Here is a 12,939-nt window from a genome sequence, read left to right as displayed (position 1 = left end):
CTCTTGTCTAAAGAAAAAACATAAGGGAATTTAGAGGCTAGGTCTCATCTCCTAACCAATCATCAAGCCGAAAGAGTGTTTGAGAAACGTCTCCCACCTGAAAATCAAACCAGAAGAAAAATTAGAAAATTTGATGCCTAAATCGTTTAGCCCATTTATGGTTTTTAAAATATTGACCCAAGTTCCAGGGATTGTTTTTTGGCCCAGTCGTGAAACATAAATGAGTATGCTATCTAGTGTTTATACCGATTCATCTCTCATATAATAAATTACTAGTATTTACCAAAAAATAGTTTCAACTTTGTTTAAACAAAATTTTAATAAGCTTATGTTCCATATGCACCACCATTGTCATAACTCATAAGTATGGTTCTATACACCATCACCCACCATGATCACCACTACCATCATCATCATAACCATAACCACCACAAACCACCATTCCTACTACCATCATCACAACTTAATCAAGAATCCCACATCAAATGTCTCAAGAATTTGACACTATCACAATAACACATCAAGTCATCAACACAAGAAAAAACTGGAATCAAGATGCAAAACATAAGAGAAAAGTTAAGATTGTTATTTAAAACACTAACTGTAATAATTTACAGTACTCAAACTACAAGACCCTTTCGGCATTTGGTTACATAAAAAGATCCGAAGAAAAAAAAAAGACCATAAAACAAACAACTCTTTCGCCATTTGTGTACACAAGATTGAAACACATTCCCATACTAAATCAAACAAACTTCAACATATCACAAATTACATTTGGTCATTTCCTACTTACTTTTCACCATCTTCAACACCTAAACCATACAAAACACCTGCATATTTCTCTGTGTTTCCATTAAAATAACCTTCTTTCAACTTCTTAAAAGCATGAGAAGTAAGCAAACTATCAGATCCAGCCTGATGACAAACACCAATTCTTTCAACTTCCAAAATCTCCGCAAGCTTATTCAATCCACCATGAAGAGAGTTGCAAAACCTCATCAAATGTTTGATATCATAAATAATCGGGAAATAAATCTTGATTAAATCAAAGAACCCTGTTTGAGATTTAGGCAACTCTTTTCGGGTCAACAATTTAAGCAAGTATCCAAAATCATACCCACTATGGAAAGTTACCCAACAGATATTATCATTCAAAACAACACCTGAAGACATTAAGAGCTCTCCAAATCGATTTGCATCAATACCCATTTCACTGTTCTTCTTGAAATCAATCCCACACTGTTTTAGCATCTCGATTGAATCATTAGCAAAGATGTCTTCGTTCACATTGAACTCGCGGAAATTAAACTGCCAAATGCAAGGCTTATCGGAGCCACAGGTTGGTAGATTCCCATTTTCATCGGAGAAAGTGAGACCCAACTGAATCAACTTCAACATATCGACATTATCCTTCAAAGTTACATAGTTATAGTCGTTAATATTCTTAAATTGTGCCAGTGGACGAAGAACAACACCTGGGAACTCGGTATCCATTGCGATGTAAGGGTAATCGTCGACAATTTCTCGAATCAAAGCAAATTCTTCTTCAAGATTGTCGTTCCATACCTCTCTAATTTGAACCGAATCGGTTTTGGGCAAGAGGATTGACATATTAAAGATTCAATTTTTACAGATGGGGTTTTCGATTTTCTCTATAATTCAACCAGATCTGCAACAAATCAAACAAAAACAACAAAACCCCTCTTTAGATCAAACCCAGAAAGCAATAGATCGAAAAAATCCATCATTTATCAACTGATTTCAAGAAAACTTGAAGATCAAATAGATAGCCAAAGATGGAAAACGGATCTTACCTTTTCTGAACACGATGAAATCTGAGATTTAGTTAATCGAACAGATCTTGAAGTTCCGATTCACTTTGAAACTGTTTCCTTCTTTGAAGATTTGAAGTGTTTAGGGTTTGATATGGGTCAACGAGATTGAACATAGAGCCTTTTGATCATAGAGATGAGAGAGAAGATTAGATGGGGGAGTACAAGGCTCTTAAATCAACTGGAGGAGGCAGTGCCAACAGAGATAGAGAGAAGGGAAAGTGACATTGTTAGTGGTGAAAACTGGCCAAACGATGTCGTTTTGATGCGGTGCATTTCATGACCCTTGGTACCCTAGAGTTGACCATTTGAAAATCAAATAATGTTATTATTTTTAATTTACATATTTACATGACTTTTCAAAGTCTGATTTTTTTGAATGCGTCTTTGGGAATATTAATTTTCCAGAGTGTTCAAAGCAAAATAGAAGACTTTAATGCAAAATTTTATAAGACTATATGATATGATGTTCTTTTAATATAAATAAGATATTGGAATCAAGGTCTCTAATAACCTGGAATTGTTAATTAGAAGGAAGACATTTTTTATTTAGAAAAAAGGGTCCCTAGATTTGTTCTAAACGAGCATATTCTTTACTTATAATTACTTTTAATAGAAATGTGAAGTTGTTTTTGAAGTTAAATTATTGGTTTCAATCTTTATGCAATGGGCACCCGGCTCGTGGGCTTACACAGGCGTCCGGACTATGTTAAATTTTTGTCAACCAATCTAACTAGACTTTTTTTTATTATGAAATCCGATCAATTTTTAGGAGTGTCTCTCGTTGTTGGAGAGTCATTCATGCCTAGTTGGACTTTGTTTTGGGCGTGTTCGACACGAAACGTTTGGGAGCGTTTGAGAGCTTCTAGCTTTTAACGTTTGACAAAACGCTCTGTTTTGAACAGAAAATCTCGTTTCGTACTACAAGCTTTTAGCGTTTAGTTAAAACAAAACGCTACAAATCTAAATGTTAGTTCATGTAGCATTTAACAAAATGCTACAAGCTACCCGCTACCAGCTAGTTTTGCCGAACAACTCCCGTGTTCGGCAAAATTAGCTGGTAGCTGGTGGCTTGTAGCGGGTAGTTTGTAGCGTTTTGTTTAACGCTACATGAAGTAGCATTTGGATTTAAAGCGTTTTGTTTAAACTAAACGCTAGAAACTTGTAATGTCGAACAGAGTTTTCTGTTCAAAACGGAGCGTTTTGTTAAACGCTAGAAACTAAAAGCTCTCAAATGCTCCCAAATGCTCTGTGCCGAACACGCCCGATATCAAAACATTTTGAAGTAGTATTATTTTACTTGGACGTCTAGTCGGCTTTAAAAAGGTTGCCTACATTGGTTAACTTGGATGTCTAGTTGATTTTGTATTATTTTACTATTGCTTTTTAGTCCTTTTATTAATAAATCTTTTTGTTGTGGTCAAAAAAATAAATAATAAACAATAAAATCTAAGGAAAATGACTTAACAGGGTAATATACTTTTTGAAATATACATATTTAGTCCTTATTCTTTTTTTCTTATAAAATAAACTCTTATACTTTATTTGTAACAATGCAATCCTTGTGACCGGCTATACCCGATATATCGGTAATATACGAATTTTCTTTTAAGGAAAATGACTTGATAGAGTAAGATACTTTTTGAATTGTACACATTGAGTCTTTATTCTTTTTTTTTTATAAAATAAACCCTTATACTTTATTAATATGTACACATTAGGTCCTTTTCACCGGATTCTGCAGGTTTTGCTGATGTGGAAGCACAAGTGGCACTAAATAACAATTAATTAGCTTAGTCACCAGAGGTGGGTGATCCTCCAGCAACAAGAAAAGGGCGACGACCCTTCTCTTTCTCGTCTCTCTTCCTTCCGGTCGAACAACAACAACCAAACACCCTTTACATGTTGTGTTTCTCCGATCTGTCTCTCTTTGCCTCCATTTTTGAGATATGTTGTTAGAAAAAGAAGAAATAATCGACGAAGGGGCTACCAGAGCAGCTCCTCGCCGCCAACTACCGTCTCTACTTCCTCCTACCTCCCCTTCATTTTTGTCATCATTCCTCCTTGCTACCAGTGATGTGTAGGAACACACAAAGGAGTCGCTGGAGATCGGGGTCTCCCTCTTTTTCATGATGAATAAAAGTTTGAAAATTTTCGTTGTGGATATGTGGATGCCACCTGGGTATTTCATTTCAACAAAATAAAAGAAATGGAAATTGGTTTGATAGAGTAAGATACTTTTTGAAATGTACACATTTAGTTCTTATTCTTTTTTTTTTTTGTAAAATAAACTCTTCCACGTCAGCAAAACCTGTAGAATCCGGTGAAAATGACCCAATGTGTACATATTAATAAAGTATAAAGGTTTATTTACAAAAAAAAAAAAAAAAAAAAAAAAGACTAAATATATACATTTCAAAAAGTATATTATCCTATCAAGTCATTATCCCTAAATTCTACTAAACATTGTGGCCATGTATTTATTTAATTTTAAATATGGGGCAGTTCTTTATGTAAGAAAAAATTTCTGACGGCGTCTATTTCACTCATACATTCATACAAATAGATATGCATGAGATAACTGAAAGACACAATATTTTATATCAACAACTATCTATTTAACAAATTCAACTATTTACATACATAATATTTTATATCAACTAATTAACAAGACTCTCAAATGATGTAGATCCATGTCACATGTTATCTAGAGCCGTATGTTAGGTCAACAATCAGGATTGCCGAGAAGGACCCACATCTACGTGCGCATTGATATTAAGTTCAAAACATACAGTTCAATTTATTGGAACGTAAGTTTTGAGACAATGATATTTTAACCCATTTTAAAACAATATATACAATATTACTTAATCGTATTTTAAAATGTTCCTTGAGTATTTAAAATATTCTTAATTCTCCCTTTCTTTCTTCGACTCTTCATCCAGTTGTTGTTTGGACAATTCAAAAGGCATAGTGGGTTTATTTTACTAATAAAATAGACGGTCAAATTCATTACATACAATATCTACTCCATTAAAGTTACTAAAAGTTTCCAATAATTATTGATATGTAATTCGTTGCTATTTTATATGATGATTAATGTACAACATATATTGTTGTGAATAGGGATGAAAGTGGGTCCAAACCCGGACCGGATAGACCCGGACCCGGAAAACCCGGAACCGGTTAACGGGATTTTATAGAATCGGAAACCGGACCGGTATATAGGAATCGGTTCCGGTTCGGTTCCGGGTATGGTTCCGGGTAAAGTGGGTCTAGAACCGGAAAACCCGGAAACATCAAAGTGGGTAGGTTGGAATTGGATAAAGTGGGTTTAGACCCGGAAAACCCAAAAAACTGGAATTTTTTGGTAATTACTTACTACTTAGTGGGTTGAATTTTGAAAATTTTCATATTGATATCCCGACTTTGGGGGGCTGTAACTTATTGAATACGAAACCACAATTAACAAAATTAGAGTCTAAAATCATGTACAAACTCTAAAATACACTCTGGAAAAACCCGCATGTCAATCCGAATTTAAACGAATGAGATATATTTGTGTTAATATTTTCACATAATATAAAGTACAAAAACAAATAGCTGAAAAGTTGAAAATTTTCAGTTTTGATATCCCGACTTCGGAGGACTGTAAATCATTGAATGTTAAACCAAAAATGACAAAATTATAGTCTAAACTCATGTATAAACTGTAAACTAGAAGTTGGAAAAAACCACATGTCAATCCAACTTCAAACGAATTAGATATGCATATTTTAAAACTTTCACCGAATACAAAAAAAACTAAAAACTAAAAACTTTCAGCTTTGGTATCTCAACTTTTGAGGACTGTAAGTCAATGAATATAAAACTAAAAATGACAAATTTATAGTCTAGAATCATGTATAAACTCTAAACTACATGTTGGAAAAAACCGTATGTCAATTGGAGTTGAAACGAATAAGATATACATCTTGTAAACGTTTCACAAAGAGTGGTTCCAGCCCTAAAAGTGGTTCCGGTTCCGGATTTTAGACCCGGTTTACCCGGACCCAATGGACCCAAACCCGGATTACCCGGAACCCGGATAAAGCCAATTTTTAAACCCGGAACCGGACCCGGTTCCATATATTCCGGTTCTAACGGGTCCGGTTCCGGTTCGGTTCCGGTTTTCTGGTTCTAAATCTCATCCCTAGTTGTGAATGGTCTAATAGGTTCCGTTGAGATTCTGAAAAAAAAAATTAGAGATCTTGAAATTCAAACTTAGTCATATATTTATCATTTGCATATCTAGCGCTCTAGCATATCAGTTTGGCGAGAGAGTTATAATCATCAATAATTATGCAGAACCGCCTGTTTTCCCCCCGCCACTTTCCCCACCACCATAATTGCCACCGCCACCACCACCATTATCACCTCTGCCACCAACCAACCCAACCACTGTCACCTCTGTTATTTATACCACTGTCACCTCTGTCACCACCATCTCATATGTCACCAACCTCTATAATCATATATGATTAATCACTTTGTGAGCATACATATATGTGTAATCATTTATGATTATACATATATGTATAAACATGTATAATCATGTATAATTATACAGTTCTGATATATAATCATTTATGATTAAGCATCATCCCGCCGCGTCGGTATGTTAAAGCGTTAGAGCGGCAAATGAGAAATATGTGACTGATGTTGAATCTCAATATCTATATATATATATATATATATATATATATATATATATATATATATATATATAGACTAACATATAAGAGGCCCAAGACGGGCGTAACTATACATGATTACATCATATTTATACACAACCATCCCCTCTCCAAGTTTTATCAGGATAAATAGTATGAACATTCAAATTGGATCGAAACTTAAGAAATAGAGATGATTAAGGACTATTAGAGACAATATCAGTATACCCAGAGCTAAAATTGTTAGGTTTCGGAATTTGTTGTGTCAATGATGTAGTGTTCTGAATTGTATTAGGTTGTTCTTTTCGGTGTGTAGATCAATAGTGGTAAGAACCAGAAGTGGAGTTGGAAACGTGAACGAAGACATGAATCAACCACCTGTGATTGAGCGAGTACCTGTTGTAGCGGCAGCACCTGAGCCAATAACAATGGCTGGTGTACAATTAATGATTCAGACGATCTTGGATCGTAAAATGGATGAAACTAGACGTCTGCTTCGGCAGAATCGTGAAGAACTTTCAATGTCGATTGAACAGCCCGAGTTGAATGAAGGGCATTCGGAAGGAGGTAAATTTAATGGGATTGTTGGTCAAGCCAACCCACCTTTGGTCAGACAAAACAAACAAGATGGAGGAATTGATGGACTTGGATGCAAGTACAAAGACTTTTTGACTTTCAAACCATCGACCTTCACTGGGAAAAAGGATCCGATCGGAGTGATGGATTGGATCTCAGAAATGGAGCTAGCCTTCATGACGTGTGGTTGCAGAGGCAAGTTGCTGACCACGTTCGCAGTACGTCAGTTCAGAGGTGGCGCTGTTCGTTGGTGGAACACTCTGGGGAAGACCCTAAGCCCTAATGAGCAACTGCAACTGACTTGGGCAAAGTTCTTGGTGCAATTCAAGCGCAATTTCTGCTTGGCCCAAAATCTGCTAGAATTGGAGAACAAGTTTCTGACATTGACAAAAGGCAGCATGCCAATTGATGAATACACTAATGCCTTTACATACAAGATGGAGTTTGCTTTGTGCATCGTCCCAGACGAGCTAACTAAAATTGACCGGTATGTAAAAGGACTCCCATGGGAGTATGCGGTGCCAGTGCGTCATGCACTTACTCTGGAGGCAGTTATCTGGGCTGCCAAGTCTGTGGAAGATATGATTAAGGGAAGAACCGCCAGCAAGATTGAAGTTGGCAAGAACAGAAAGTTTGAAGGATCCTCAAGGTCCGATGAGAAGAGAAAATTTTCGAAGTTTGGTTCGAAGAAGTTCGAAGAAGAAGCACAATGGTGTGATAAGTGCAAGAGGAAGCACATTGGGAGATGCTCTAAAGAAATGACCTGTTTCAAATGCGGGAAGACTGGTCATTATGCCAGCGAATGCACAAACAAAAAAGAAGCTTGCTTTAAGTGTGGTGAAGAAGGACACTTCAAGAAAAACTGTCCAAGAAGGGAAGAGATTACAAAGCCAAATGTGTTGCCAAAGCCAAAGGCAAGAGCATTCCAAATGATCCTTGATGAAGCAGATGATAACGCGAGGAATCAAGGATGAGGATTTTATATCCAAAGATCAAGTTATGAAGTAGCAGTGTGAATAGTAACTTATGGTGTAGCCTATTAGAGGCATAGTATAGGGTCAACTTGAACTTTTGTGTAATAGTTTTAAGAAAATAATATAAACCCTAGTTTTGTTATCTGGTGTGTTGAATGATTATATGATTTTCTTGTATGGTGACTTGGTCGACTGCGGGACAATACTTGGGACGAGTATGAGTAGGTGTGAAAGGTAGTAGATGCATATACTACCGGAAGCATAGGACTCGCACTTGGATCAAGGAAAGTCACAAGGTTACCAAGAAGCTAGTGATTGATTCTGTTTTATTCAGTATGTCATTACCCTTTTTTCGGTAATGACTAGTAAGATGGTTGTTATTCCGACCCTAGTGGTCATATTCAAATTGAGTTCGACTACGATGAGTTTGTTACGTGGTTCCGAGAACCGAGTTCGATGTAACATCTGACTTAAGTCAGAAGGTTGAAATTAATGCGATCGATGGTATCGCGCTCGTTATTAATGAAGTTTGTAGATGGAAATGCTACATGCTAAAAGGTGATTATATCACATTAGAATGTGATGGAAGGTATATTCCATTCTGGAAATTGACTCTAAGAGGCATGATTCTAAGCGTTGCATCATACAATGAGAGGTCAATAGAACATGACCCAACGGTCTGTTACAATAGATAAAGGAAAGTATTTATCCGAAGAAGAAGAAGGAGTCCACATTAAGGACTTATTTTGTAACTTGAGGGTTATGATTGAAATTCCAACATAGTACGAAGAGCGGATGCAAGATTGAGCATCACCTGCGGTCAAGAAGTACAAGAGTTAGATACTCATTCGAAGAAACATAGAAGTTACGATTAATACATAGGATGGAAAGATAACGTATGGAATCATTATACAAGTCCTATTTTCGTTGATGATTCCGGGACGTAATCATCCTAAGGGGGAGATAATTGTAACACCCGTAGATGAGATCCGTGAGTGTAGATCTGATCAAGAGGTTAGTTTTAGATCCATGAGTAGGGATCAGATCAAGAGGCTAGTTTAGATCCATGAGTATGGATTATACCAAGAGGTTAGTTTTAGATCCAGGATTATGGAACAGGTAAAGGGATCAAACTTGTTATTAGTCTGGGAGTATGAATTAATACTAAGTTAAATGTCCCTAGTCCGGGAGTATGGATTGGGTACAATTATTGATCCGAGAGTATGGATCAGATTAGGATTAAGGTATAGTTAATTGTCCCTAATCCGGGAGTATGGATTGGGTACAATTATTGATCCGGGAGTATGGATCAGATCAAGAGGTTAGTTTTAGATTCGTGAGTATGGATCATGTAGTTTAGATCCGTGAGTATGGATCAGGGGAAAAGGTTAGTTTTAGATTCGTGAGTATGGATCAGGTGAAAAGGTTAGTTTTAGATCCGTGAGTATGGATCGGGTGAAGAGGATAGTTTTAGATCCGTGAGTAGGGATCAGGTAAAGAAGAAAATTTTAGATACGAGAGTTTAGATCGTGTCGTTGTGAGGATTGATGGGGTGGGATAAGAGTTGCCTTTATATGGTGAAATAGTACAAGGTTGAATGTTCTATATATATAATATATGATATAATATTGTGGGATGAAAACCCTATATGCTCACCAGGCTCCCAAGACTGACCCACTCAGTTTTCTTTGTATCACAGGTATCAATACGAAGACATATTTCACTGAGAGATTAAAGGAGATGTAAATCACTAGTGTAAATAAATGTATGTTCTGTTTATGCTTATTTGTCTGTATCGGAACATGACATCCCGAGATTTTGTTATATAATGAAAATACATTTCTTTAAGAATTGTTTTGATAAATTCTTATCATATTTTGTTTTGGGAATAAATTTGGCAACCGTTTTCTTTGAAAGATTACTCTGAATTTTTTTTTAAAAAAAAAAGCATAAACAAATCGGTCTTTTTCTGGCCGTGAAATTGGGGATGTCACAGTGACTATATTGGTCATGGACTCCATATAATGAAGTAAGTTGTACAACTTAGAACTACAAGAGGTGGTTAGACCAAAAGACATATAAAATGATCCTATTTATTCCGAGAGGCCGAGAGAAAATTTGACTCTGAAACTATTTCACTTTCTGATGTTGCCATTAGAGAGTACATATCTCTTGAAAGAATTGAGGATCAGACATCATCATACCCATTTTGTTCAGAAAACCATTGAATTTGGTTTTATCGAATGTCTTGGTAAAGACATCAGCAATCTCATCGTCAGATGGAACAAAAATAAGTTCAATGTTACCATTTAAAACATGATCTTTAATGAAATGGTACTGTATGTAACGCCCGGGTTTTCAGGGCTAAGCATTTTTGTCAATGTAATAGTCTAGGTCAACTATTGTAACTCTTTTTGAAGTAATAAATATAAAATATTTGAGTATTATGTGAATTATGTGTGTTTATGTGTTTATTATTTAATTATAAATGTATAATTAATAAAGAATAAAAATGAGTGTCAAAATTAAAGTGTGAGATAATCCTGATATCTCTACATAAAGTTGTAGAATACGTCTCAAGGTTTCCGTACATATAAAGAATGCCGAAATCCGAGCTATAACGAAGAAGTTATGGCCCGCCGAAGTTTTACGGCAAAACCGGCACGACACCGGGAGACGTAAATAGTGAATTTACGATAGAAGACTTTTTAGCCTTATCAATCTAAACAAAAGTCGTAGAATATGTTAAACTAAGAACATCGATAAAAAGAACGCCCAAATCTGACTTCGTATGAAGAAGTTATGATTTTTCTAAGATTCGGCTTAGCAGTGCACGGCCTGAAACTCGAATTTTAGTTCGAGCGGTTTTTGGCTTACGCAACGTAAATGAGAGTTGAAGATCTCATTAATAGGAAATCAACGGTAAAAAGACAGACAAAAACAGAGTCCGTATGTAGAAGTCATTAATTTTACGCAGACGTTTAACAGTATAATCTCCTTGTACTGTTAAATTTAAGATCGATCGAGAATTGGCTGACGGTGTCAAAATGAAAGTTGTAGATCTTATTATTACCTACGCGTGGATATAAAGAACGTCAAAAACGGAGGTCGTATGTGAAAGTTACGGATTTTAGAAGTCGGAAGTGTGCTGTGCGAAAATGGGTGATGTGGCACAATCTTGGCCATTGCTTTCTCCCTAAGGCTTGCCACCACATGGTGACATGTGGCACCAAGTTCAGCCACATTTCACCCTATAAATACCACCTCTCCCACCCTCATTTTCTTCACACCTTTCCCATTCTTTCTTCTCTTTACTCTCTCTCTCTCTCTAGAACCTCTCTCTAGCCCCGAAATCCCCCGAAAAGCCTAGGGAACCTCCCTAGCACGAGGCGGAAGCCCCGGAGTGCTCGAAGGCTCCGAGAAGAAGAGCTTTTCGGCTCGGGAACGCTGCTCCAAGCAAAGCCCGGTTTTCTATAAAACCCGCTGTAAGTGAGCTACGCCTACGCTATTTTTAATATAGCTTTTATTTAATTATAGTAACGTTATTAGGAACTTATAATAAATACTTGGGCTATTATTATGGGTTATATAAGTATTTTTTTGACGCTTATATAATAATAATAATAATAGCTAGACTATTAATTAGTCTCGACGAATAATAAACTAAACTCTAGTGGTAATAATACTAGGTTTCGTCGAAGAAAATTCTTTTTAAGAAGCGAAGCGCTGTCTGAGTTCGGAATCACCACCTTTTCAGGTGAGTGCATATTTACTTTCAACTTACACATAGATATGAAGTATTTAATATAAATTACGTGCTATTTGTGCATATTATCTGAATACTTGCTATCTATGCTGGATGAACGTTTTATACATGTTTTCAAAGATTTAAACTGTATATGTATTTTATATCTACAAAATGTGTTGGGTAAAACATGGGTAGATGTAATAGTTGCTGTGTGACAAAATAAAATAATGAGAGGCCTCGTTATAGATGTTATTGATGATCCAGTCATCTAGCGGAGTATAGATGACGACCACGGACTATTCTAGACAGTCCAGTGGAACACTAGCAGGCTCGCAACCTGTAGGTGTTTATTTGAACTGTGTGTTTATTTGAACTGTGTGCTCACCAGATGTACTCCATCCCCCACATGGTTGCCTATTAGGACATTTATTGCTGAGGAATCCCCTTAGTAGTAGTGTCCGTCCCGATGATGATCCTTAGGCTAGGTCCCTTATGATAGGTGTTTAGGGACGTAAAGTGAGGATAACGGGAACGGGTAATCGGGTTATTGTTGATTGATGAAATTAATAAACTATTTATTGTGGGTTGAAAACCCTATGTGCTCACCAGGCTCCCAAGCCTGACCCACTCAGTTTTATGTATTACAGGTAGTGGCGCTTGAGCATATATATGATGTTTGGACGAGGGATTACGGATATAGGCCTGTAGATATGAAATAATGTAGTAAGGCTTGTATTGTACTGTTTATGCTTTTGATCTGTACGAACATGACATCCCGAGTCTTTTAATGAAATACATTTCTATGGAAATGCTTTTGATAAATCTTTATCATATTATTGTTTTGGGACAAATTCCGCAACACTTTTATTTAAAATGTTACTCTGATTTTTAAACAAAGCATAAACAAACCGGTCTTTTCTGGCCGTGATTTTGGGGATGTCACACTGTATGTCGATGTGCTTCGTCATAGAGTGTTGAATTGGATTGTGAGAGATAGCAATGGAACTTTGTGAATCACAATAAATTGGGATTTGTTGAAACTGGTAACCATAGTCCAAGAGCTGTGATTTCATCCAAAGAACTTGAGATATACA

General features: G+C 36.4%; 1 pseudogene across 1 annotated transcript; it reads right to left on the bottom strand.

Annotated features, from left to right (window-relative positions):
- Positions 1-565: 565 nt before the first annotated feature.
- LOC145057959 (putative CCR4-associated factor 1 homolog 7 pseudogene) lies at positions 566-1,980 on the bottom strand (annotated as a pseudogene). The gene is made up of 2 exons (XR_013686211.1): positions 1,818-1,980; positions 566-1,672 (listed from the first exon to the last, which is right to left on the bottom strand). The product of XR_013686211.1 is annotated as a putative CCR4-associated factor 1 homolog 7 pseudogene (transcript).
- Positions 1,981-12,939: the final 10,959 nt, after the last annotated feature.

Source organism: Lactuca serriola, chromosome 6, assembly GCF_051521515.1.
Source record: "Lactuca serriola cultivar US96UC23 chromosome 6, Lser_US96UC23_V15, whole genome shotgun sequence".
NCBI classification, from domain to species: Eukaryota; Viridiplantae; Streptophyta; class Magnoliopsida; order Asterales; family Asteraceae; genus Lactuca; species Lactuca serriola.
Note: the sequence above shows the minus strand (reverse complement) of the source record. Positions and strands in the feature narration are given on the sequence as shown.